The following is a 23,891-nucleotide window of genomic DNA, read 5'->3' as shown; positions in this document are numbered from 1 at the left end:
CAGTTATGCTCATTTTTGGGGGGAAATAGAGGCTTTCAAATTAACTTAAAAAAGTGTTATTGATAGCCCCAACGTTAATGGTGCGCTAAGTCTTGCTAGCTGGGGCTAGCCTAACGCTAGTTTAGCTGTGTCTTTTACACTAGTTGTTACACACAGCTGCTTTTAGCCAAAGGAAGCGCAGCCATACACTCTTTTGTTGGCAAGAAAAAGACAAGCAAGGTGTTTATAAATAATGTCAATATACTGGCATCTCTCCTGTTCACCAAGCGATCTTTCTTTAAGTGTGTTTTGTTGTTGTTGGAACAACGGCGTGATTTTTGTGGGTGGAAAGGAAATCTCGTGCTTGTCGTTGTGTGTGTGTGGGGTTGTCTGGTCTGCTGCTTTTCAATGGAGAATATATGTAGTTAAAGCTGTTATTATTGTGTATTTATTGTATACATCAATGCAATGGAATCTAAGAATGTTGGACTAGACTCTAGTGGATTAATTCTATTGGGGAATGAGTTGACAGCCTAACTTTATGCTAGAGCCAGGTGGTGGGACTACTAGAATACACGGAAGTCAAGTCTCTCTCTCTCTCTCCCCACCATGATGGGAAATAGGAATCAAAGTCCACTCTTTCTCTCTCTAGGCGTTATTAATTTGCCATGGAATGGAATTACATCATGCCCACTTTGAGTTTGAATTCCACCTGGCTGAAACCGCCCACCGTTTTTTCTACTGTGTGTGTGTGTGTTCTCTGCAAGCTAAAATATGTGTGTGATCATGCATGGAAGCCAACTTTTCACTTATTGTAGTATTGTTATTGGAAGTTGGAATGATATTCGTCCATAATGCAAAAGAAGAAACACCCTTTTCATCATCATGTCCCACCTGGTCTTTGATGTGGTCTGGACTGCCACATCGAAAACATTAGTGTGTGCGGGGTTGTTCGCCCCTTTGAATTGAACTGTGAGTGTGTGTGTGTGTTGGGGGGGTGGGGGGGGAGAACCTGTTCGTCTGTTTGTGTGGGGTGTGGTAGGGTGTTGGGCGTGGTTGTTGTTGCATTATTCACAGGCTCTTGTCTATGCTGACACCTTCTCAACTTACAGTAGTTCAGAGTAGTCCGTGGCAAGCAAGCAAGAGACACCCTCCACCAAAAGACTTTGGACTAGTACATTTATTTATTTGTCACTCAATTCAATTAAACTCAAAGGAGCTTTATTGGCAGAAAACGTACGGTTTCCATTTGACAAAGCAAGTGTCTGTCAACTCACAATATAGTAAAAAGCAGTTGAAAATGGGGAAAGTATATACGGTTGGAGGGGGTACAGCATTTTGTAAACAGCTGTCACATTGCGTCGTTATATGTAACATGTTATACAGTGTATAAAGCATTTTTGAAACGGCAGCATTTTTAGTCACTTTGGGACAAATAGCAGCATTTTGTCTGAAGACTATTTAAATAGTATACAACAAGGTAGCAGCTCTATTTACATGTGCAGTAGGTATAGCAGTCTTTATGTTCATTATGTTGACTACATGTTGACATGAAATGTTGTTGGTAGTTCCTTGTTGTGTATTACATGAAGATGGCCACTGGCATGTCCATCAACATGCCTGCCTATATATGTGCTTGTTTTAGCCAGCTGGCTGGCTTCTTGCATTTTTGGACTTCATAGTACAATACCTATTCCCTAATAGACATTCTTTTAACAAAGACATTGTAAAGCCTAATCGCGACATTACATGTCAGCTGATATAAAGTAGCTGCCTGTTTCAAAGTGGCATAACCAGGGACGACACATCTCTTGTCTTGCTGTGGCTGGAAATTCCCAAAAGTCACCCTGTTAGGTTTAGCTATTTGTTTATTTTTTACCAGCCAGCATGATTTGTTAGAATAGAACAGGGCTGCTAAATGTGAGTCATTTTTGCCCGACAAACTGGACTGTTTAACCCATTTAGGCTGACGTCGAAATTTAAAAAGTTTTCTGAAAAAACCTTATGTTTCTGTATCAGTGGTGCTCAATATTTCATGTCAAGGACCACAAAAATGATATGTAATATGCCTCCGCCCCACATCTGAAAATATGTTGTTCCAGGGACCTCCCCAGAAGCAAAGATTTTAGTTAAAATGTTCACTCTGTAATAATATATAATTATTCAAAGATTTGGGGCTCATTTTCACGATTTTTCAAAAATAGCAGACCTACAAGCTCATAGCGCGGCACTCGTGCCGCGCTATGAGCTTGTAGATCTGCTATTTTTCAATAGCTAAAGTATAACATAATGCTTTAAAACACCAGAAAGGGTCCCCGCCCAAAATGGGTTAAAGCAAGCTCAATCGGACAGCCACATTCAACATTTACCAGCATTCGGATGGTCGCGAATGCAAATTATGTCACATCGTTCATAATCAGCTGATCAGAGAGCTAATCTATTACAAAGAGATGTTTGTCATACTTGGGCCACTCAATCCCTGCAGTCATAGGATATGAGTAAACAGAAGCCCTTTTCATAGATGGATCCCACAATATTGATGTAAAGGAGAATGTTACGTATTATTATGCTGGCTTTGCCTTTTCTTTTTACACAGAACATTCAAGTAACCAAACAAAGTTGGTGTAAACTCCGCCCCATGTTGGTGTAAACTCCGCCCCATGTTGGTGTAAACTCCGCCCCATGTTGGTGTAAACTCCGCCCCATGTTGGTGTAAACTCCGCCCCATGCATGCTTTTAAATGGCATGTTTTTCCGGAATCAGATGTTATGATTGACATCTTTATTCACCAAAAATGCATGCATATCACTTAACCCATTCAACCCCCTTTGGTGTTTATTTAAATGTTATACTTTAGCTATTAAAAAATAGCAGATCTACAAGCTCATAGGACGGCACCGAGTGCCGCGCTATGAGCTTGTAGATCTGCTATTTTTTTTTTAAATCGTGAAAATGTGAGGCAGCGAACGTTTTCAACTCAAAGCTTTGCTTCTGAGGGGGTCCCCGGCCGGAACAACATATGTTCAGATGGTGGTCGGTGGCCAATTAAGTGGAAGAGAGATGCACATTTTTAAACTCTTGTCTTGTTCTCTCTTCCTCTCTCACACGTGCGCTCACATCTTGAGATGACAGCTGTTGTCGGTAGGTAGATAATGGAGCTGGGGAAATGACTGCCACTGTATATCATCCGCCTTAGGCTTATTTACCACTCATTTTCAGAGCTTCCAGATCACACATGGGACAGATAGATGGAAGGAAGCATTTGGAAAGTGTGGGAGTAGTAAACTCATCTTAACCCATTCAGGCCTGACGTCGAAATTTAAAAAAAAAAGTTTTCTAAATCATGACAATTTTCGGAAAGATTTGAGGCACATTTTAACGATTTTTCAAAAATAGCAGACCTACAAGTTCATAGCGCGCCACTCGGTGGCGCGCTATGAGCTTGTAGATCTGCTATTTTTCAATAGCTAAATTATAACATAATGTTTAAAACGCTAACGCTAACGTGACATGGATGCGTTCCAGGTCTCAATGGATTAAGAGACAGGACAGACTCACGACAACTCACTCCTATATTAAGTTCCATGGGAAATTGTGGTTGTGAAAATAGATGTGTTTAAGCACTAAAACATATTTTAAAATGCAGCAAAAAACATCACTATTCGGTCACTACTAGTGTGCGTTTGTGTGAGAGAGACACGTCGGACAACGTGAGATGCATCAGAATTTAACCTCGCCTCACCAGGCTGTCCACCTCGGGAGGAAAGCCTGGTCTCTGTTCCAAAAGTGCCGTGTGAACCGGTCTGGAACGGATGATATCGTTACGTCATGTTGTAGTATTGTTTTGTAGTCATCAGGATGATATCGTTACGTCATGTTGTAGTATTGTTTTGTAGTCATCAGGATGATATCGTTACGTCATGTTGTAGTATTGTTTTGTAGTCATCAGGATGATATCGCTACGTCATGTTGTAGTATTGTTTTGTAGTCATCAGGATGATATCGTTACGTCATGTTGTAGTATTGTTTTGTAGTCATCAGGATGATATCGCTACGTCATGTTGTAGTATTGTTTTGTAGTCATCAGGCAGGAACAATCAAACGGAACTTCCTTTTCCCTCAAACCGGAAGAATAACAATAAAAGCTCTCGTAGCCTGTAGCTTTTATTGAGAAAAATCAGTTTGAGGGAAAAGGAAGTTCCGGAAGATTGATGACTACAAAACAATACTACAACATGACGTAGCGATATCATCCTGATGACTACAAAACAATACTACAACATGACGTAGCGATATCATCCTGATGACTACAAAACAATACTACAACATGACGTAGCGATATCATCCTGATGACTACAAAACAATACTACAACATGACGTAGCGATATCATCCTGATGACTACAAAACAATACTACAACATGACGTAGCGATATCATCCTGATGACTACAAAACAATACTACAACATGACGTAACGATATCATCCTGATGACTACAAAACAATACTACAACATGATGTAGCGATATCATCCTGATGACTACAAAACAATACTACAACATGACGTAGCGATATCATCCTGATGACTACAAAACAATACTACAACATGACGTAGCGATATCATCCTGATGACTACAAAACCATACTACAACATGACGTAGCGATATCATCCTGATGACTACAAAACCATACTACAACATGACGTAGCGATATCATCCGCTCCCGACCGGTTCATGAATCCGAAATGGAATGGTGCCCAGGCTAATCAGAAATAGGTTGGAGGAGAAAGTGAAGAGATTAAGAGAAGCAGGGAGCAGTTGGAGGCAGAAAGCTGCATGGACATGGGACATCACAATCACACACACCTGTCCTTCCATATCGACTGTCCCTTTTTACACAGATGCATGTTAATTTGTCTCTCTGACTACCCCCGCTGCCAGGCGTGCAAGTTGCAACCCATTCTCTGTGTCCGACCAAGAGGTCGGCAGAATAATGTCACAACATTCCCACCTAGATTCCAGCCCAACAGGCTGACCAAAAAGGGGCTAGATTTGGAAGTGATGATTGTGAACGAGTTTGGAGAAGTTTGCTGACTTCAATAAATTACCTCTTTGGTTGACATATTGACTTCTTTGCATCCCTGGGTTGTGTGTTATATTATTATTTTGTTCTTTCGTTTTATTGAACCAATTGATTGACGGTACTTCTGCATTTCACTATCATCTTTATGCTCGTTGTGTTATTATTATAATACTGTAATTTAAGAGATGGAAGGAATAAGGGAAAGAGCCACGACCTGTGCGGGGAGAGCGTGAGGGCAAGAAAGTATGTTTTGTATGTCTGTGTGTAACATTTTTGTATTACTAATTATTTGTATGTCTTTTTCTTATTTTTATATTTAACCCATTCTGGGCGGGAACCCCTTTTGGTTCCCTTTCCTCAACTTAAATCTTTGCTTCTGGGGGGGGGGGTCCCTGGAACAACATATTTTCAGATGGGGGGTCCGCGGCCAATTACAGATAATTCTTGGGGTCATTGACATGGAAAAAGGTTGAGCACCACTGAGTCATAGAAACAGATCTTTCTGAAAACTGTCATGATTTAGAAGACATTTGTAGAATCCGGTCTAAATGGGTTAACACTTGTTTGTTTATTGTCATACTGTCATACACATAGAAAACAAAGATAACTTTGACTTTTCTCCTGCCAGTGCCGGCCAGAATGTATTCCTAGTTCCTACTAGTGCTCGTCCAACTGACCGTGGTTTTGTAGTAGTAGTAGCTCAGTGCTCAGTGCTCAGCCAGTCACTCTAGCCAGCCAGAGGTATCATTGTAGTAGTAGTAGCTCACTGCTCACTGCTCAGCCAGTCACTCTAGCCAGTTGGTTTTGTAGTAGTAGTAGCTCAGTGCTCAGCCAGTCACTCTAGCCAGCCAGAGGTACAGTTGGAGGCCATCGATATTGTCCTTTTCTTTTTGCTGAGGTTTGCGTGATCTGCGCAAAAGGACAGTTAACCCATTTTGGGGCGGGAACCCCTTTTGGTGTTTTAAACATTATGTTATAATTTAGCTATTGAAAAAATAGCAGATCTACAAGCTCATAGCGCGCCACCGAGTGGCGCGCTACGAGCTTTGTAGGTCTGCTATTTTTGAAAAATCGTGAAAATATTTATTTCAGAAAACTGGAGGATTTAGAAGGATTTTTTTTTAAATTTTGAGGTCAGGCCTAAATGGGTCAAATGATAAGGGACAATATCGGTGGCACCCAACTGTAGTTCCTACTAGTGCTTTGTAGTAGTAGTAGCTCAGTGCTCAGCCAGTCACTCTAGCCAGCCAGAGGTATCATTGTAGTAGTAGTAGCTCAGTGCTCACTGCTCAGCCAGTCACTCTAGCCAGCCAGAGGTATCATTTCTGAGCCTGGGTAATGACGGGCTTTCAGAGTGCACCATGGGTGTGTCACGCTGACACACGGAAGCTGGGTTCTTTTTTATATATTTGCCCTAAATGCCCTTCCTCTACACTCCCGACCCTGCTGAACGGCTACAACTGTGGTCTGTGTGTTGCTGTTGTTGGAATTGTCTGTCAGTGTCTTTCGTTCTTTCTTTCACATTTCTTATCAAGGCGAGTGTTGAGTACACCGGCTAATAAGCGACCATGCAGGCCAAGGCCAAGTAGAGGAATCCCAGTCAGGGTTGTCAGTCTGCTTATATTTCCCGCAACTTTTAGCTACAAGATAGTGCTTGTTTTATTCCAAAGTTTGCGGGTTGCATTTTTCTTTATTAGGATTATATGGCCATATTATTGGGCTTGTTTTTCCAATGGAAGATTTGGCTGAATCCCAGTGCAGTGATACAAAAGGCTAGCAATTGAATCCTCAGTCTCTCTCTCTAGTCTTGGTCAAGTAACTTTCAGTCAGTCTGTACTGTAGTTGTGGGGACCTACCACGGGTCACGGACAAAGTGAGAAGGATGAGGCTGGCCGGGCACTGCGTCAGGCACCCAGAACTAGAGGCTGGCAGGGCACTGTGTAGGGCACCCAGAACTAGAGGCTGGCAGGGCACTGCGTCAGGCACCCAGAACTAGAGGCTGGCAGGGCACTGCGTCAGGCACCCAGAACTAGAGGCTGGCAGGGCACTGCGTCAGGCACCCAGAACTAGAGGCTGGCAGGGCACTGCGTCAGGCACCCAGAACTAGAGGCTGGCAGGGCACTGCGTCAGGCACCCAGAACTAGAGGCTGGCAGGGCACTGCGTCAGGCACCCAGAACTAGAGGCTGGCAGGGCACTGCGTCAGGCACCCAGAACTAGAGGCTGGCAGGGCACTGCGTCAGGCACCCAGAACTAGAGGCTGGCAGGGCACTGTGTCAGGCACCCAGAACTAGAGGCTGGCAGGGCACTGTGTCAGGCACCCAGAACTAGAGGCTGGCAGGGCACTGTGTCAGGCACCCAGAACTAGAGGCTGGCAGGGCACTGCGTCAGGCACCCAGAACTAGAGGCTGGCAGGGCACTGCGTCAGGCACCCAGAACTAGAGGCGGGCAGGGCACTGTGTCAGGCACCCACAACTAGAGGCTGGCAGGGCACTGCGTCAGGCACCCAGAACTAGAGGCTGGCAGGGCACTGCGTCAGGCACCCAGAACTAGAGGCTGGCAGGGCACTGCGTCAGGCACCCAGAACTAGAGGCTGGCAGGGCACTGCGTCAGGCACCCAGAACTAGAGGCTGGCAGGGCACTGTGTAGGGCACCCAGAACTAGAGGCTGGCAGGGCACTGCGTCAGGCACCCAGAACTAGAGACTGGCAGGGCACTGCGTCAGGCACCCAGAACTAGAGGCTGGCAGGGCACTGCGTCAGGCACCCAGAACTAGAGGCTGGCAGGGCACTGTGTCAGGCACCCAGAACTAGAGGCTGGCAGGGCACTGCGTCAGGCACCCAGAACTAGAGGCTGGCAGGGCACTGCGTCAGGCACCCAGAACTAGAGGCTGGCAGGGCACTGCGTCAGGCACCCAGAACTAGAGGCGGGCAGGGCACTGCGTCAGGCACCCAGAACTAGAGGCTGGCAGGGCACTGTGTAGGGCACCCAGAACTTGAGGCAAGTACATTGACCCTATGGAAGCCAACCCAGGGCAAAGCCAGGAGGGGAAAGAAGCGCACCACCTAATGTAGACGTGCTGCGGCGCGACAGCTTGGCTGACAACACTGCAGAGCTCAAGAACCTGATGTTGGATAGGACATTGTGGAGGACAGCGATCCAGGAATCCCGAGTTGGTGTTGGCTAGACCTCACTCTCGCAGCAACTAACTGTAGTTGTAACTATGGCTTTTCTAGTGTACTAACTGGACCCGGTAGGAGGCTAGCTAGCTGCAGTCACAGTGCTGCTGTTTGACTTACTTTATGATTAACCACTGGTCAGTGCCGTGGTCACTGTACCTTGTTGGCACAGATGCCACCTGTAAGTAACCACTTCCTGTAAGTAACCACTTCCTGTAAGTAACCACTTCCTGATGCCTTTTCCTTTGGATGGTTTGTACTGTGTGTTCTATAGTAATTAGGCATTAGATGGATTTATGGTTTTGTGGGACATAAAACCCATTTTGGTTTTCTAAAGGCCAATGATGGATGTTTAAATTATTATTTGTATAATTATTTGACCCATTTTGACCTGAGATCAGATTCTAAAAATGTCTGTTTGAAAATGACAGTTTTCTGAAAAAGCTATGTTTCTATGTCAGTCGTTCTTAGATTTTTCAAAAACAGCAGACCTACAAGCTCATAGCGCGCCACTCGGTGGCGCGCTATGAGCTTGTAGATCTGCTATTTTTAAATAGCTAAAGCATAACATAATGCTAACACCAAAAGGGGTTCCCGCCCCAAATGGGTTAATCATTAATGGACTAATTATTTGATTAGTCCAGTTATAAATTGAATGGGTGAAGTGGAACACGGCAACGGCATCTAACTCTCGGATATGATTTATGAACGGTTGCTTTTCAGCAGCACCAAAAGGTCAGACATAACAGCCGCTAAAGGTGTCTTTAGGGCTGATCACAGCGGACGACGCTTCAGTGTCTGTGGGCTTCTTTTGGTAAATGGTGCATTTATCCAAGGCACTTTACATACAGCTGTAGGATTGTCTTACTTCACTTTAAAATGACAGTGAACTGGTGAAGAACAAGTAAAGAGATTGCTGTAGTAGAGACAACTACAGCAATCTCATGTGAGATTGCTGAGGGGCCTGGCTGAAAGTGAGTGACAGGTGTGTATCTGGTTGCCTGGCAACACCAAGACCAGGAGGCGCTGCAAGCTCTGCTCTGCTTCTGGCAACACCAAGACCAGGAGGCGCTGCAAGGCCAAGACACCAAGAACACCAAGACCAGGAGGCGCTGCAAGGCCAAGACACCAAGAACACCAAGACCAGGAGGCGCTGCAAGGCCAAGACACCAAGAACACCAAGACCAGGAGGCGCTGCAAGGCCAAGACACCAAGAACACCAAGACCAGGAGGCGCTGCAAGGCCAAGACACCAAGAACACCAAGACCAGGAGGCGCTGCAAGGCCAAGACACCAAGAACACCAAGACCAGGAGGCGCTGCAAGCTCTGCTGCTTCTGGCAACACCAAGACCAGGAGGCGCTGCAAGCTCTGCTCTGCTCTGTAGACTGTACAGACCTGTGTTTTTCTCCCTGCAAACAGAGTCTGTTCTGGTGTGATCAGCCCATTAAGGCCCTGTTCTGGTGTGATCAGCCCATTAAGGCCCTGTTCTGGTCTGGTGTGATCAGCCCATTAAGGCCCTGTTCTGGTCGGTGTGATCAGCCCATTAATGTCCTGTTCTGGTCGGTGTGATCAGCCCATTAATGTCCTGTTCTGGTCGGTGTGATCAGCCCATTAATGTTCTGGTCTGGTGTGATCAGCCCATTAATGTTCTGGTCGGTGTGATCAGCCCATTAAGGCCCTGTTCTGGTCGGTGTGATCAGCCCATTAAGGCCCTGTTCTGGTCGGTGTGATCAGCCCATTAAGGCCCTGTTCTGGTCGGTGTGATCAGCCCATTAAGGCCCTGTTCTGGTCGGTGTGATCAGCCCATTAAGGCCCTGTTCTGGTCGGTGTGATCAGCCCATTAAGGCCCTGTTCTGGTCGGTGTGATCAGCCCATTAAGGCCCTGTTCTGGTCTGGTGTGATCAGCCCATTAAGGCCCTGTTCTGGTCTGGTCTGGTGTGATCAGCCCATTAAGGCCCTGTTCTGGTCTGGTCTGGTGTGATCAGCCCATTAATGTCCTGTTCTGGTCTGGTGTGATCAGCCCATTAAGGCCCTGTTCTGGTCGGTGTGATCAGCCCATTAAGGCCCTGTTCTGGTCGGTGTGATCAGCCCATTAAGGTCCTGTTCTGGTGTGATCAGCCCATTAAGGCCCTGTTCTGGTCGGTGTGATCAGCCCATTAAGGCCCTGTTCTGGTCGGTGTGATCAGCCCATTAATGTTCTGGTCGGTGTGATCAGCCCATTAATGTCCTGTTCTGGTCGGTGTGATCAGCCCATTAATGTTCTGGTCGGTGTGATCAGCCCATTAATGTCCTGTTCTGGTCGGTGTGATCAGCCCATTAATGTTCTGGTCGGTGTGATCAGCCCATTAATGTTCTGGTCGGTGTGATCAGCCCATTAATGTTCTGGTCGGTGTGATCAGCCCATTAATGTTCTGGTCGGTGTGATCAGCCCATTAATGTTCTGGTCGGTGTGATCAGCCCATTAATGTTCTGGTCGGTGTGATCAGCCCATTAATGTTCTGGTCGGTGTGATCAGCCCATTAATGTCCTGTTCTGGTCGGTGTGATCAGCCCATTAAAGCCCTGTTCTGTGAGAGACCCGTCAGACCTCAACGCGCCGTACAGTTCAACATGTTGACTGAACTGGTCGTCGTTTGGGCCGAACCAGTGTTGATTTCGTCGATTAAAACTAAGACGAAAAATGTCCGTCGACTACCTTTTTCCACTGACGAAAACTACATGGAAACTAAATCCAGTATAAGTCATTTTGCAACGCGTCGCAGCGCAACGCGTTGTGAGCTTGTAGATCTGCTATTATCAGCATGCAACCAAGTGTGAAATGACTTCTACTGGATCTCTTGTCCACTAGTCCCTTCCTAACATTTTATTCTAGTTTTTATTTGTTGACGAAATTGTCAGTATATGTAGTCTCAGTTTTAGTCCCCATAGCACAGTTTTTATTTAGTTTCCATTTAGTTTTCGTCTGTGAAAAAAGGTAGTCAACGAAAACCACACAGGCCAGTTATTCAATTCAATCTTTATTGCAGACTCAGGGGAATCCATATCACAGTACAGTACAGTACAGTACAGTACAGACTCAGGGGAATCCATATCACAGTACAGTACAGTACAGTACAGTACAGACTCAGGGGAATCCATATCACAGTACAGTACAGTACAGTACAGTACAGACTCAGGGGAATCCATATCACATTACAAAACAACAATACAATAGGTACAAAAAAGATGATATAGAAAGAAATATGAACGCGAGTACATGAACCAACGTGACTGGGCTTTTTTCTGCCCCCTCAATGTCGCAACTCTTCTATTAGATGGCTCTGGTATTGAATAACTGGGCGGGGCATGCATTTCCTATTTTTATCGTTCCCGACTTGCATCGTTCCTGAGTATTATTACATTTTTGTATTTAACCCATTCATGGCGGGACCCCCTGGTGTTTCAAGCATTACGTTGTACTTTAGCTATTGAAAAATAGCAGATCTACAAGCTTGTAGCGCGGCACTCTTTGAATATATATATTCTTTCAGAGTGAACATTTTAACTCAAATCATTGCTTCTGGGGGGGGGGGGGGGGGGGTCCCTGGAACAACATATTTTCAGATGGGGGTCCGCGGCCAAATACAGATGATTCTGTGTCAGTGGGAGCACCACTGACACAGAATCATAGGTTTTTCAGAAAATTTAGAAGACATTCGTAGTATCTGGTCTCAGGTCTAAATCGGTTAAACAATGGATAATCTTTGTATAAATTAAATCGATTCGTTTTGTTTAGGCTAACTGTGGGCTTAAACAGGAGGAAGTTAGGATGAGACACTGTAGCGTAAATCTGGGCTGGTTCTGTACTGTAGTTCTCTACTCTCCCATGAATCTGGTTCTGTACTGTAGTTCTCTACTCTCCCATGAATCTGGTTCTGTACTGTAGTTCTCTACTCTCCCATGAATCTGGTTCTGTACTGTAGTTCTCTACTCTCCCATGAATCTGGTTCTGTACTGTAGTTCTCTACTCTCCCATGAATCTGGTTCTGTACTGTAGTTCTCTACTCTCCCATGAATCTGGTTCTGTACTGTAGTTCTCTACTCTCCCATGAATCTGGTTCTGTACTGTAGTTCTCTACTCTCCCATGAATCTGGTTCTGTACTGTAGTTCTCTACTCTCCCATGAATCTGGTTCTGTACTGTAGTTCTCTACTCTCCCATGAATCTGGTTCTGTACTGTAGTTCTCTACTCTCCCATGAATCTGGTGCTGTACTGTAGTTCTCTACTCTCCCATGAATCTGGTTCTGTACTGTAGTTCTCTACTCTCCCATGAATCTGGTTCTGTACTGTAGTTCTCTACTCTCCCCTGAATCTGGTTCTGTACTGTAGTTCTCTACTCTCCCATGAATCTGGTTCTGTACTGTAGTTCTCTACTCTCCCATGAATCTGGTTCTGTACTGTAGTTCTCTACTCTCCCATGAATCTGGTTCTGTACTGTAGTTCTCTACTCTCCCATGAATCTGGTTCTGTACTGTAGTTCTCTACTCTCCCATGAATCTGGTTCTGTACTGTAGTTCTCTACTCTCCCATGAATCTGGTTCTGTACTGTAGTTCTCTACTCTCCCATGAATCTGGTTCTGTACTGTAGTTCTCTACTCTCCCATGAATCTGGTTCTGTACTGTAGTTCTCTACTCTCCCCTGAATCTGGTTCTGTACTGTAGTTCTCTACTCTCCCCTGAATCTGGTTCTGTACTGTAGTTCTCTACTCTCCCATGAATCTGGTTCTGTACTGTAGTTCTCTACTCTCCCATGAATCTGGTTCTGTACTGTAGTTCTCTACTCTCCCATGAATCTGGTTCTGTACTGTAGTTCTCTACTCTCCCATGAATCTGGTTCTGTACTGTAGTTCTCTACTCTCCCATGAATCTGGTTCTGTACTGTAGTTCTCTACTCTCCCATGAATCCACAATTATAGTTGTTTCTAGCATGTTTCCTTCCTCCCCTCAAAATAGTAAATTGTGGCACCGCATCTTAGTGTGTGTGTGTGTGTGTGTGTGTGTGTGTGTGTGTGTGTGTGTGTGTGTGTGTGTGTGTGTGTGTGTGTGTGTGTGTGTGTGTGTGTGTGTGTGTGTGTGTGTGTGTGTGTGTGTGTGTGTGTGTGTGTGTGTGTGTGTGTGTGTGTGTGTGTGTGTGTGTGTGTGTGTGTGTGTGTGTGTGTGTGTGTGTGTGTGTGTGTGTGTGTGTGTGTGGCGCGCACACCCGCGCGTTACATTCTGTGCCTAGAGACTGTGGGTCCTATATGGGTCGCATAGAGTGCTTTCATGGGCCGAAGTCTAACGATGGCACAGGCGGTAGTGTCTGGACACAACCTGAGCCAAAACACACACACAGGGCCAAATCTCTGTGACCATTCAAATGTGACTGACTGAGTCAGCAGGATCACTAGCCAAGCCACAATAGCAATTTACCATAGCTTAGCCTCAGCTGTGTGTGTGTGTGTCTGAATGTGTAGTAGATTGAACAGAAATGCATGTCGTCTCCCTGCCTGGCTGCCACGAGTACCAGTGATTTAACCCATTCAGGCCTGACGTCGAAATAAGAAAAACGTTCGCTCTGAAAGAATATATATTCAAAGATTTGTGCCGCATTTTCACGATTTTTCAAAAAATAGCAGATCTACAAGCTCGTAGCGCGCCACTCGGTGGCGCGCTACGAGCTTGTAGATCTGCTATTTTTCAATAGCTAAAGTATAACGTAATGCTTAGTTAAAACACCAAAAGGGGTTCCCGCCCAGAATGGGTTAATCCATTTAGACCTGAGGACGATTCTAAATCCTGACAGTTTTCTGAAAAAAACCCATGTTTCTATGTCAGTTGTTCTCAAACATTTTCATGTCAAGGAGTCGGACCCCCAAAAATATATGAAATTGACCGCCGACCCCCATCTGAAAATATGTTGTTCCAGAGACCCTCCGTCCCAGAAGCAAAGATTTGAGTTAAAAACATTCACTGTGAAATAATATATATATTCAAAGATTTGCACTACATTTTCACGATTCTTCAAAAAAATAGCAGACCTACGAGCTCGTAGCGCGGCACTCTGTGCCGCGCTACGAGCTCGTAGATCTGCTATTTTTCAATAGCTAAAGTATATTAAACATAATGCTTAAAACACCAAAAGGGGTTCCCGCCCAGAATGGGTTAAAAAGGCGGTGTAGTAGTAATGGCTTGGATATGGTAATTGGTGCAATGATCCAATCTCCAGTGTATAACAGCTGCATGCTTTTCTTGTAAGTGCCTAAACCGCGTAATGCCAGGGCTTTCCCATTAGTAGACACACTCAGGACATGAGTTACTAATGGCTTTACAATAGGCTTACAATCGATGGGGGCTCGGAAACGCTGAAGCCATTTGAACCCACTTAGGCCTGACGTCGAAATTTAAAAAAGTGTCGTGTAAATCCTGACAGTTTTCTGAAATACCTCATGTTTCTGTATCAGTGGTGCTCAATATTTCATATCGAGGACAGCGCTCATAGCGCGGCACTCGGTATGACCTTGTAGGTCTGCTATTTCTTTTTAAAAAATCGTGAAAATGTGGCGCAAATCTTTGAATATATATTCTTTTGGAGTGAACGTTTTTAACTCAAATCTTTGCTTCTGAGAGGGGGGGTGTCCCTGGAACAACATATTTTCAGATGGGGGTCGGCGGCCAATTACATATAATGTTTTGGGGTCCTTGACATGAAATAGTTTGAACACCATTGACATAGAAACATAGGGTTTTCTGAAAACTGTCATGATTTAGAAGACATTTGTACTAGAGTATATTCTCAGGTCGAAATGTCAGTGTATCAGTCCTGCCCTGGTACAAACAACATCACTGGGACCGCTTTATTTCTCTGATACCCACTGATGAAAGCCTGACACACACACACACACAAAACAAAACAGTACCGGACTTGGTTGGGACTAGTGCTGCCGGTCATTCTTTGTTTTATACATAGTGAGCCGTCCTGTGTGCACCTGGCAAATGATGAATGGGCTGAGTGTGCTGCTTTCTGTTTCCACCACTTTCTATTCCTCCTAAATGAAGCCAGCATGGGTCAGATTCTGCAGCTAGCGACCACGTCATCATCGTGTCCTTGACCTTATAACTGTAATGCCAGTAGGGGTGCCCATCGTGTCCTTGACCTTATAACTGTATGCCAGTAGGGGTGCCCATCGTGTCCTTGGCCTTATAACTGTATGGCAGTAGGGGTGCCCAACGTGTCCTTGACCTTATAACTGTATGGCAGTAGGGGTGCCCAACGTGTCCTTGACCTTATAACTGTATGCCAGTAGGGGTGCCCATCGTGTCCTTGACCTTATAACTGTATGCCAGTAGGGGTGCCCATCGTGTCCTTGACCTTATAACTGTATGCCAGTAGGGGTGCCCAACGTGTCCTTGACCTTATAACTGTATACCAGTAGGGGTGCCCAACGTGTCCTTGACCTTATAACTGTATGGCAGTAGGGGTGCCCAACGTGTCCTTGACCTTAACTGTGTGCCAGTAGGGGTGCCCATCGTGTCTTTGACCTTATAACTGTATGGCAGTAGGGGTGCCCAACGTGTCCTTGACCTTATAACTGTATGGCAGTAGGGGTGCCCATCGTGTCCTTGACCTTATAACTGTATGGCAGTAGCGGTGCCCAACGTGTCCTTGACCTTATAACTGTATGCCAGTAGGGGTGCCCATCGTGTCCTTGACCTTATAACTGTATGGCAGTAGGGGTGCCCATCGTGTCCTTGACCTTATAACTGTATGGCAGTAGGGGTGCCCATCGTGTCCTTGACCTTATAACTGTATGCCAGTAGGGGTGCCCAACGTGTCCTTGACCTTATAACTGTGTGCCAGTAGGGGTGCCCATCGTGTCCTTGACCTTATAACTGTATGCCAGTAGGGGTGCCCAACGTGTCCTTGACCTTATAACTGTGTGCCAGTAGGGGTGCCCATCGTGTCCTTGACCTTATAACTGTATGCCAGTAGGGGTGCCCATCGTGTCCTTGACCTTATAACTGTAATGCCAGTAGGGGTGCCCAACGTGTCCTTGACCGTGTGCCAGTAGGGGTGCCCAACGTGTCCTTGACCTTATAACTGTATGCCAGTAGGGGTGCCCATCGTGTCCTTGACCTTATAACTGTATGGCAGTAGGGGTGCCCATCGTGTCCTTGACCTTATAACTGTATGGCAGTAGGGGTGCCCATCGTGTCCTTGACCTTATAACTGTATGCCAGTAGGGGTGCCCAACGTGTCCTTGACCTTATAACTGTGTGCCAGTAGGGGTGCCCATCGTGTCCTTGACCTTATAACTGTGTGCCAGTAGGGGTGCCCAACGTGTCCTTGACCTTATAACTGTATGCCAGTAGGGGTGCCCATCGTGTCCTTGACCTTATAACTGTGTGCCAGTAGGGGTGCCCATCGTGTCCTTGACCTTATAACTGTGTGCCAGTAGGGGTGCCCAACGTGTCCTTGACCTTATAACTGTATGCCAGTAGGGGTGCCCATCGTGTCCTTGACCTTATAACTGTATGCCAGTAGGGGTGCCCATCGTGTCCTTGACCTTAACTGTGTGCCAGTAGGGGTGCCCATCGTGTCCTTGACCTTATAACTGTATGCCAGTAGGGGTGCCCATCGTGTCCTTGACCTTAACTGTGTGCCAGTAGGGGTGCCCATCGTGTCGCCTGCGGGCTGATTCATGCCAGAGGACCGCAAGATTATTTCGGACAGATGATTTGTTAAAAAATAATAATAATCACACTTCCGGCCAATCACGTTTGTTGTCCTCGCTTTTTATCTTAAGCCCTCGCGGCCAATCAAATCATCACTATGGGGTACACACAGACACACACAGCTGGGCATAGGATGGGCTAGCGCCCCTCAAAAAAACCTTTTGGGTGGTGACGCTGGTCCCACCATGAATGGTTATCGACTGCCACAACTACCATTGAGCTTGATGTACAATTCAGTGTATGGTGGTACCCCGCCCCCCCCCCCCATCAATGAGTCTTGTTAACTTGTAGATCTGTTTTCAGTGTCATGCATACATTAAGCGTTAGGATGTATCATTTGTCAATATTGACAACAGGGACTGTGGTGCTGAAAATATCAGATCTACAAGATCAACATCGCATTGCATACCCAAGTGTTGTGGGCTTGTACATCTGTTTTCAGCGTGTGGCACATGCATAAATTAAGCATTATGGTCCTCACTCACTGTAGGCATGCACTAGCAGCAGCCTGATTTTAAGCAATATTACACGAGAGGGTGTGCTTTATCGTCATTAATGTACGCCTGCGATGCTGCAGGAACTAAGTACATGTGGCTCAGGGGTAGAGTGGCCGGATGGGAACCACAAGGTTGCAAGTTCGAACCCGGGCTCCCCCAGAGTTAGTGTCGAAGTGTCCTTGAGCAAGACACTGAAGACTGTCTGAACCCCTAATTGCTCCCGATGTGCAGGTTGGTGCCTTGCATGGTTTCAGCCGCCATCTGTGTGTGAATGTGTGTGAATGTGCATAATCTCTGTAAAGCGCCTTGCACCATTTACCATCATATTGTGCGTACAGTCAGTCTCTCTGATGCAGTAGTAGACAATCGTCATGGTTATCATTCAATATGCTTTAATATGCAGATCAGTGTGTCGTCACTGAGTCAGGCAGCTGAGGCCGTATCACAACAGTAAGTAGACTCGTGGATTAAGGCTTATTTCTTAGTGGCCACGACTGATTTCAGTCGTTTGGATGCCATATGAAGTCAGCAGATCCTCTGTGGAAGCACCCTGCGTAGTGAACATAGCCCACATACAAGCGTGCAGATTGATTATTATTTAAGATTGAAGCATTTCAAGTGGCACCTGAAGCAATATGTTAAGAAACATCTCCCATGACATCTTAACAGTCTCGGATATTTCATTTAAAAGTAACCACGCCCGCCTTGTTGCGCTTTGCCTCATCGTAAATTACCTGGTGAGGTAGGGGGGGGGGGGGGGGGGGGGGGGTATGATGCAACAAGAGAAGGATGAACTCTCGTCAGGAGAAAGAGGGACCGTGGATTACCTCCTTTCAGGATGGCTCCCAACAGCTGGGACAGGATGTAACATGCAAGCTCCCCGCTGGAATGCGTGACGGTGCACAGGTCTGTCTCGCTGCCTATCGACCTGTTGTGTGTTTAATGTATGCATGCTTCCCATGGAAAGGGAAAGGAATGGGGAAGACTGGATTCATTTCACCGAAACTCACTCACTGCTGCCCTGTTTGAGTTTTCAAGGGTAAAACAAACGTCAGACAGAACACATACCCCCAGCCCCTCCCATCTTCTTTCTCGCTCGCTCGCACGCACGCACGCACGCACGCACGCACGCACGCACGCACGCACGCACGCACGCACGCACGCACGCACGCACGCACGCACAGTCAGTCATACACTTTTATTTAGTTTGTCAGCCCCTCTCTCTCTCTCTCTCTCTTTGGCTCGCTGACACATACACACTTACACCAGCATACTCAAACTCAATACAGGTCTCATTGTTCACAAAGCCGCCACAGACAGGTGTGTGTGTGTGTGTGTGCGTGTGTGTGTGTGTGTGTGTGTGTGTGCGTGCGTGTGTGTGTGCGTGTGTGAGTCAGAGAGGTCGACGGGGGCCGGCCAACGGTGAATACAGCCAGTGCTGCCTGCTAGTGGGGGGTGCTGATTGGATTTGATCTGCCTGGCTGAGTCAGTGGACTTCTACTGGAGTAGAAAATGATTTTTTACCAATTTTGGAGATGAGCCCTGCGTCTGTCATCAAGTGTGTCATTTGTACTACTAACTAGACAGAGGTTTGAAAAGGACTTTTACGTCCTGACTCAATCATGTCTCACTCACCAGCTCTCTCTGAACACCAGGATCAGTGGAGAAGAATTTGGCTAGTGCCAAACCTGGGAGATTTTATGATTGGGGTTTAGATTGTCTTGTATGTTTTATGGAAGGCTATTGTCTGTGTGTCTGTCTTTGTATGTCTGTTTAACCCATTTATAGGCCTGACATCGAAATTTAAACAATGTTTTCTAAATCATGATCTATATCAGTGGTGCTCAATATTTCATGTCAAGGACCCCAAAAATGGTCGCCGACCTCCATCTGAAAATATGTTGTTCCAGGGACCCCCCCCCCCCCCCCCCCCCCCCCGAAGCAAAGATTTGAGTTAAAAACTTTTGCTGGGAAAGAATATATATTCAAACACATTTTCACGATTTCTTTTTTTAAATAGCAGACCTACAAGCTCGTAGCGCGGCACTCGGTGAGCTTGTAGATCTGCTATTTTTCAATAGCTAAAGTATAACATAATGCTTAAAACACCAAAAGCGGTTCCCGCCCAAAATGGGTTTTAACAAAATAACTTGAGAATGAGGGGTGGGGGTCATGAGAGCTGGTGAGATTGATCAGTAGGCGGTGGGCACTGAAAGAGATTTCAGAAGTTTTGTTTCATTAATTTGCTTCGTTTTGTCATTATAATAATGCAGCTTTTTCTTCTTGCATTCCTTGTGGTGGCAGTGGTACTTATTTAATCCATATATATATTTTTTAATTGACATTGCGAGAGGCATTTAATTGAGATGGGATCAGATTGGAATAGTTTGCCTTGGGTACTAACCGCCTGAAGCCATTTTGGGCGGGAACCCCTTTTGGTGTTTTAAGTGTAATGTTATACTTTAGCTATTGAAAAATAGCAGATCTACAAGCTCGTAGCGCGGCACGAGCTTGTAGATCTGCTATTTTTGAAAAATCGTGAAAATGTGGCACAAATCTTGGAATATATATTATTTCACAGTGAACATTTTTAACTTTGCATCTGGGGTGGGGGGGGGGGGGGGGGGGGCGGTGGCCAATTACATATAGTTTTTGGGGTCCTTGACATGAAAACTGAGAACCACTGACATAGAAACATGGGGCTTTTCAAGAAAACTGTCAGGATTTAGAAGACATTTGTAGAATCGTCCTCAGGTCTAAATGGGTTAACCCATTTTGGGCGGGAACCCCTTTTGGTGTTTTAAACATCATGGTATAATTTAGCTATTGAAAAATAGCAGACCTACAAGCTCATAGCGCGCCACCGAGTGGCGCGCTATGAGCTTGTAGATCTGCTATTTTTGAAAAATCGTAAAAATGCGTCACAAATCTTTGAATAGGTATATATTCTTTCAGAGCCAACGTTTTTTTATTTCGACGTCAGGCCTAAATGGGTTGAAACACGCTTGGCCGCTCGCCCTCAGTCTTTCCCACCGACCGACCGCTCACTGAGCCGAGAGGCTCGCTGTGGAGGTTCTTCACATTTATATGTATTTGTTTAACTGAGAATAAGGTTAGAAAATAGAAATAAGTTTAGGGTCAGGCATAGTTTTACTGGAGTTGAGTTTTATGAATAGGGTTGTGTATTGGCACCGGTTTACTGAGGTTAAGGTTAGGAATAAGGTTTAGACCTGAGGTCTTCTAAATCCTGACAGTTTTCTGAAAACCCCATGTTTCTATATCAGTGGTTCTCAAACATTTTCATGTCAAGGACCCCCAAAAATATATGTAATTGGCCGCCGACCCCCATCTGAAAATATATAGTTCCAGGGAGGGACCTCCCAGAGTTGAGTTAAAACCGCTCACTCTGGAAGAATATATATTCAAAGATTTGCGCCACATTTTCGCGATTTTTCAAAAATAGCAGACCTACAAGCTCGTAGTTTGTAGATCTGCTATTTTTCAACAGCTAAAGTACAACATAAATGCTTTAAAACACCAAAAGGCGTTCCCGCCAAAAATGGGTTAAATCACCAAAAGGCGTTCCCGCCAAAAAATGTTTTTTTTTTGTCTATGTTTTTGTTGAACATTTCAGTTGTAGGGGTGGGTAGCTGATGTCAACAGTTCGATTCTGACTGGAGCTACGTGTGTGAGCTCTTCCCTCGGTTTCCTGTCTCCGTAGTACTAATCTTTTATAAATTTAGCTACAACAACAGAAAAAGCTGCCTTTAAAAATGTTGGTTGGTTCTGTGGGAAAGTGTCAGTTTGTGAGACGAGGTTTTAAATCATGTCTGTAGCTTTCAAGAGCCAAGTCAAATTCCTCATATTCGAACATAAGAGGCCAATAAACATGCAGATTATAATGTGAATGTGTTGTATTTCCTGGTCTTAACCATAGAGTATATATATAATAGAGACTGAACTGGCGCGAAGCTCCGCCCCCCAGCTATTCATGTCAGTGGAAGTTGCTCAGTGGCGTTTTGAAGCACCCGGAAGACTGCCGGAAGTCCCTCCCAGGACCTCAACTTTGAGGTCCTGAGTGACGTAGGGCAACTGAGCGCTCAACGTTAAAGCCCAGCTGCACGGGGTTTCCCGGTCATGAATCCACGGGTCCGCCTGTAGTCCCTCCTCCTACCACCAGGACCCAGAGCTTCAACGTTGGAAAGTCTGCCTGCCCCCTTGGTCTTAACCCATTTTGACCTGAGATCAGATTCTAAAAATGTCTTCTACATCCTGACAGTTTTCTGAAAAAGCTATGTTTCTATGTCAGTCGATTATTCAATAGCTAAAGCATAACATAATGCCCAAAATGGGTTAATGTACAGTGATGGAATGTTCTGAATTTAATTATCGATATCCAGTTGTCAGATAAAACATTACACGGTATTGTGATTTGAATTGGTAAATATTGCCTAGCCCTCTAGAGCCTGGCGGCCGGCCTATATATTATTTAGAAACTATTTAGCATGTTCTCCCCGTGTCCCCTAGGGTAGGTACCCTCACAAAAACATGCAGTAATCCTGGTCTCTAAACTGCCTCCCCCTGGCCAGCCTGATGGAGGGGAAAGGAACTGGTTGGAATAACGTGTTCCTTCCACGCGCTACGTCCAACCAGGGAAACTCCCCCCTGTCAGGTGTAAAGGAGCAACTTGGACACTCAGGCATGAAGGAAGCATGATTTCAAGTCCGTTGCTCTCCCCATGTCCCCCATATATGGGGACTAGGTTGGCGGAGGGTGTGTAGAGCCCAGGATCACATTAGATAATTGACACAGGGGTGAAAAATGGGTTACAAAATCGAGGGAAAACAAAACAAAAAAACTATTTAGCAGATGTGTATCCGATTCCGTGTAGGCTAAATTTGGTCGATATAGAGCACAGAAGTCTGACTGCAGCTAGAGGCCGCTACCCCCTGTTTTTATTATTTTATTTTCAGTGCATAGTATGTGAAAAATTCCAGCCTTTTCCCTCGTTAGTAGCCAATTATTTTGACCCTCTTTTTCTCCCCAATTGAGCTGTTACGCCAATTAATTCCTCTCCATACACACACTTCTGTGTATCCTGAAAGACCCCTGTGCTTCTCTGGGCATAGAGGGGCGGAACAAACTAAAGACCCCTGTGCTTCTCTGGGCATAGACGGGCGGAACAAACTAGACCCCTATGCTTCTCTGGGCATAGACGGGCGGAACAAACTAGACCCCTATGCTTCTCTGGGCATAGACGGGCGGAACAAACTAGACCCCTATGCTTCTCTGGGCATAGAGGGGCGGAACAAACTAAAGACCCCTGTGCTTCTCTGGGCATAGAGGGGCGGAACAAACTAAAGACCCCTGTGCTTCTCTGGGCATAGAGGGGCGGAACAAACTAAAGACCCCTGTGCTTCTCTGGGCATAGAGGGGCGGAACAAACTAAAGACCCCTGTGCTTCTCTGGGCATAGAGGGGCGGAACAAACTAGACCCCTATGCTTCTCTGGGCATAGACGGGCGGAACAAACTAGACCCCTATGCTTCTCTGGGCATAGAGGGGCGGAACAAACTAAAGACCCCTGTGCTTCTCTGGGCATAGAGGGGCGGAACAAACTAAAGACCCCTGTGCTTCTCTGGGCATAGAGGGGCGGAACAAACTAAAGACCCCTGTGCTTCTCTGGGCATAGAGGGGCGGAACAAACTAAAGACCCCTGTGCTTCTCTGGGCATAGAGGGGCGGAACAAACTAAAGACCCCTGTGCTTCTCTGGGCATAGAGGGGCGGAACAAACTAGACCCCTGTGCTTCTCTGGGCATAGAGGGGCGGAACAAACTAAAGACCCCTGTGCTTCTCTGGGCATAGAGGGGCGGAACAAACTAGACCCCTATGCTTCTCTGGGCATAGAGGGGCGGAACAAACTAGACCCCTATGCTTCTCTGGGCATAGAGGGGCGGAACAAACTAGACCCCTATGCTTCTCTGGGCATAGAGGGGCGGAACAAACTAGACCCCTATGCTTCTCTGGGCATAGAGGGGCGGAACAAACTAGACCCCTATGCTTCTCTGGGCATAGAGGGGCGGAACAAACTAGACCCCTATGCTTCTCTGGGCATAGAGGGGCGGAACAAACTAGACCCCTGTGCTTCTCTGGGCATAGAGGGGCGGAACAAACTAGACCCCTGTGCTTCTCTGGGCATAGAGGGGCGGAACAAACTAGACCCCTATGCTTCTCTGGGCATAGAGGGGCGGAACAAACTAGACCCCTATGCTTCTCTGGGCATAGAGGGGCGGAACAAACTAGACCCTATGCTTCTCTGGGCATAGACGGGCGGAACAAACTAGCGGCTGGAAACCTGACACCGACTTCCTATTGGTTCACCAACCTATGAGCCTGCCCCCCGCCTCC

At 46.0% G+C, this 23,891-nt stretch overlaps 1 protein-coding gene across 3 annotated transcripts in view; it reads left to right on the top strand.

Moving 5' to 3' along the window:
- ctnnd1 (catenin (cadherin-associated protein), delta 1) overlaps positions 1 to 23,891 on the top strand; it is a 95,432-nt gene that overhangs the window by 172 nt on the left and 71,369 nt on the right. The window lies entirely within an intron of this gene.

The sequence above is a fragment of the Electrona antarctica genome, assembly GCF_951216825.1.
Source record: "Electrona antarctica genome assembly, chromosome: 4".
NCBI classification, from domain to species: Eukaryota; Metazoa; Chordata; class Actinopteri; order Myctophiformes; family Myctophidae; genus Electrona; species Electrona antarctica.
The sequence above is the reverse complement of the archived record's forward strand: the minus strand, read 5'-3'. Positions and strand labels throughout refer to the sequence as shown.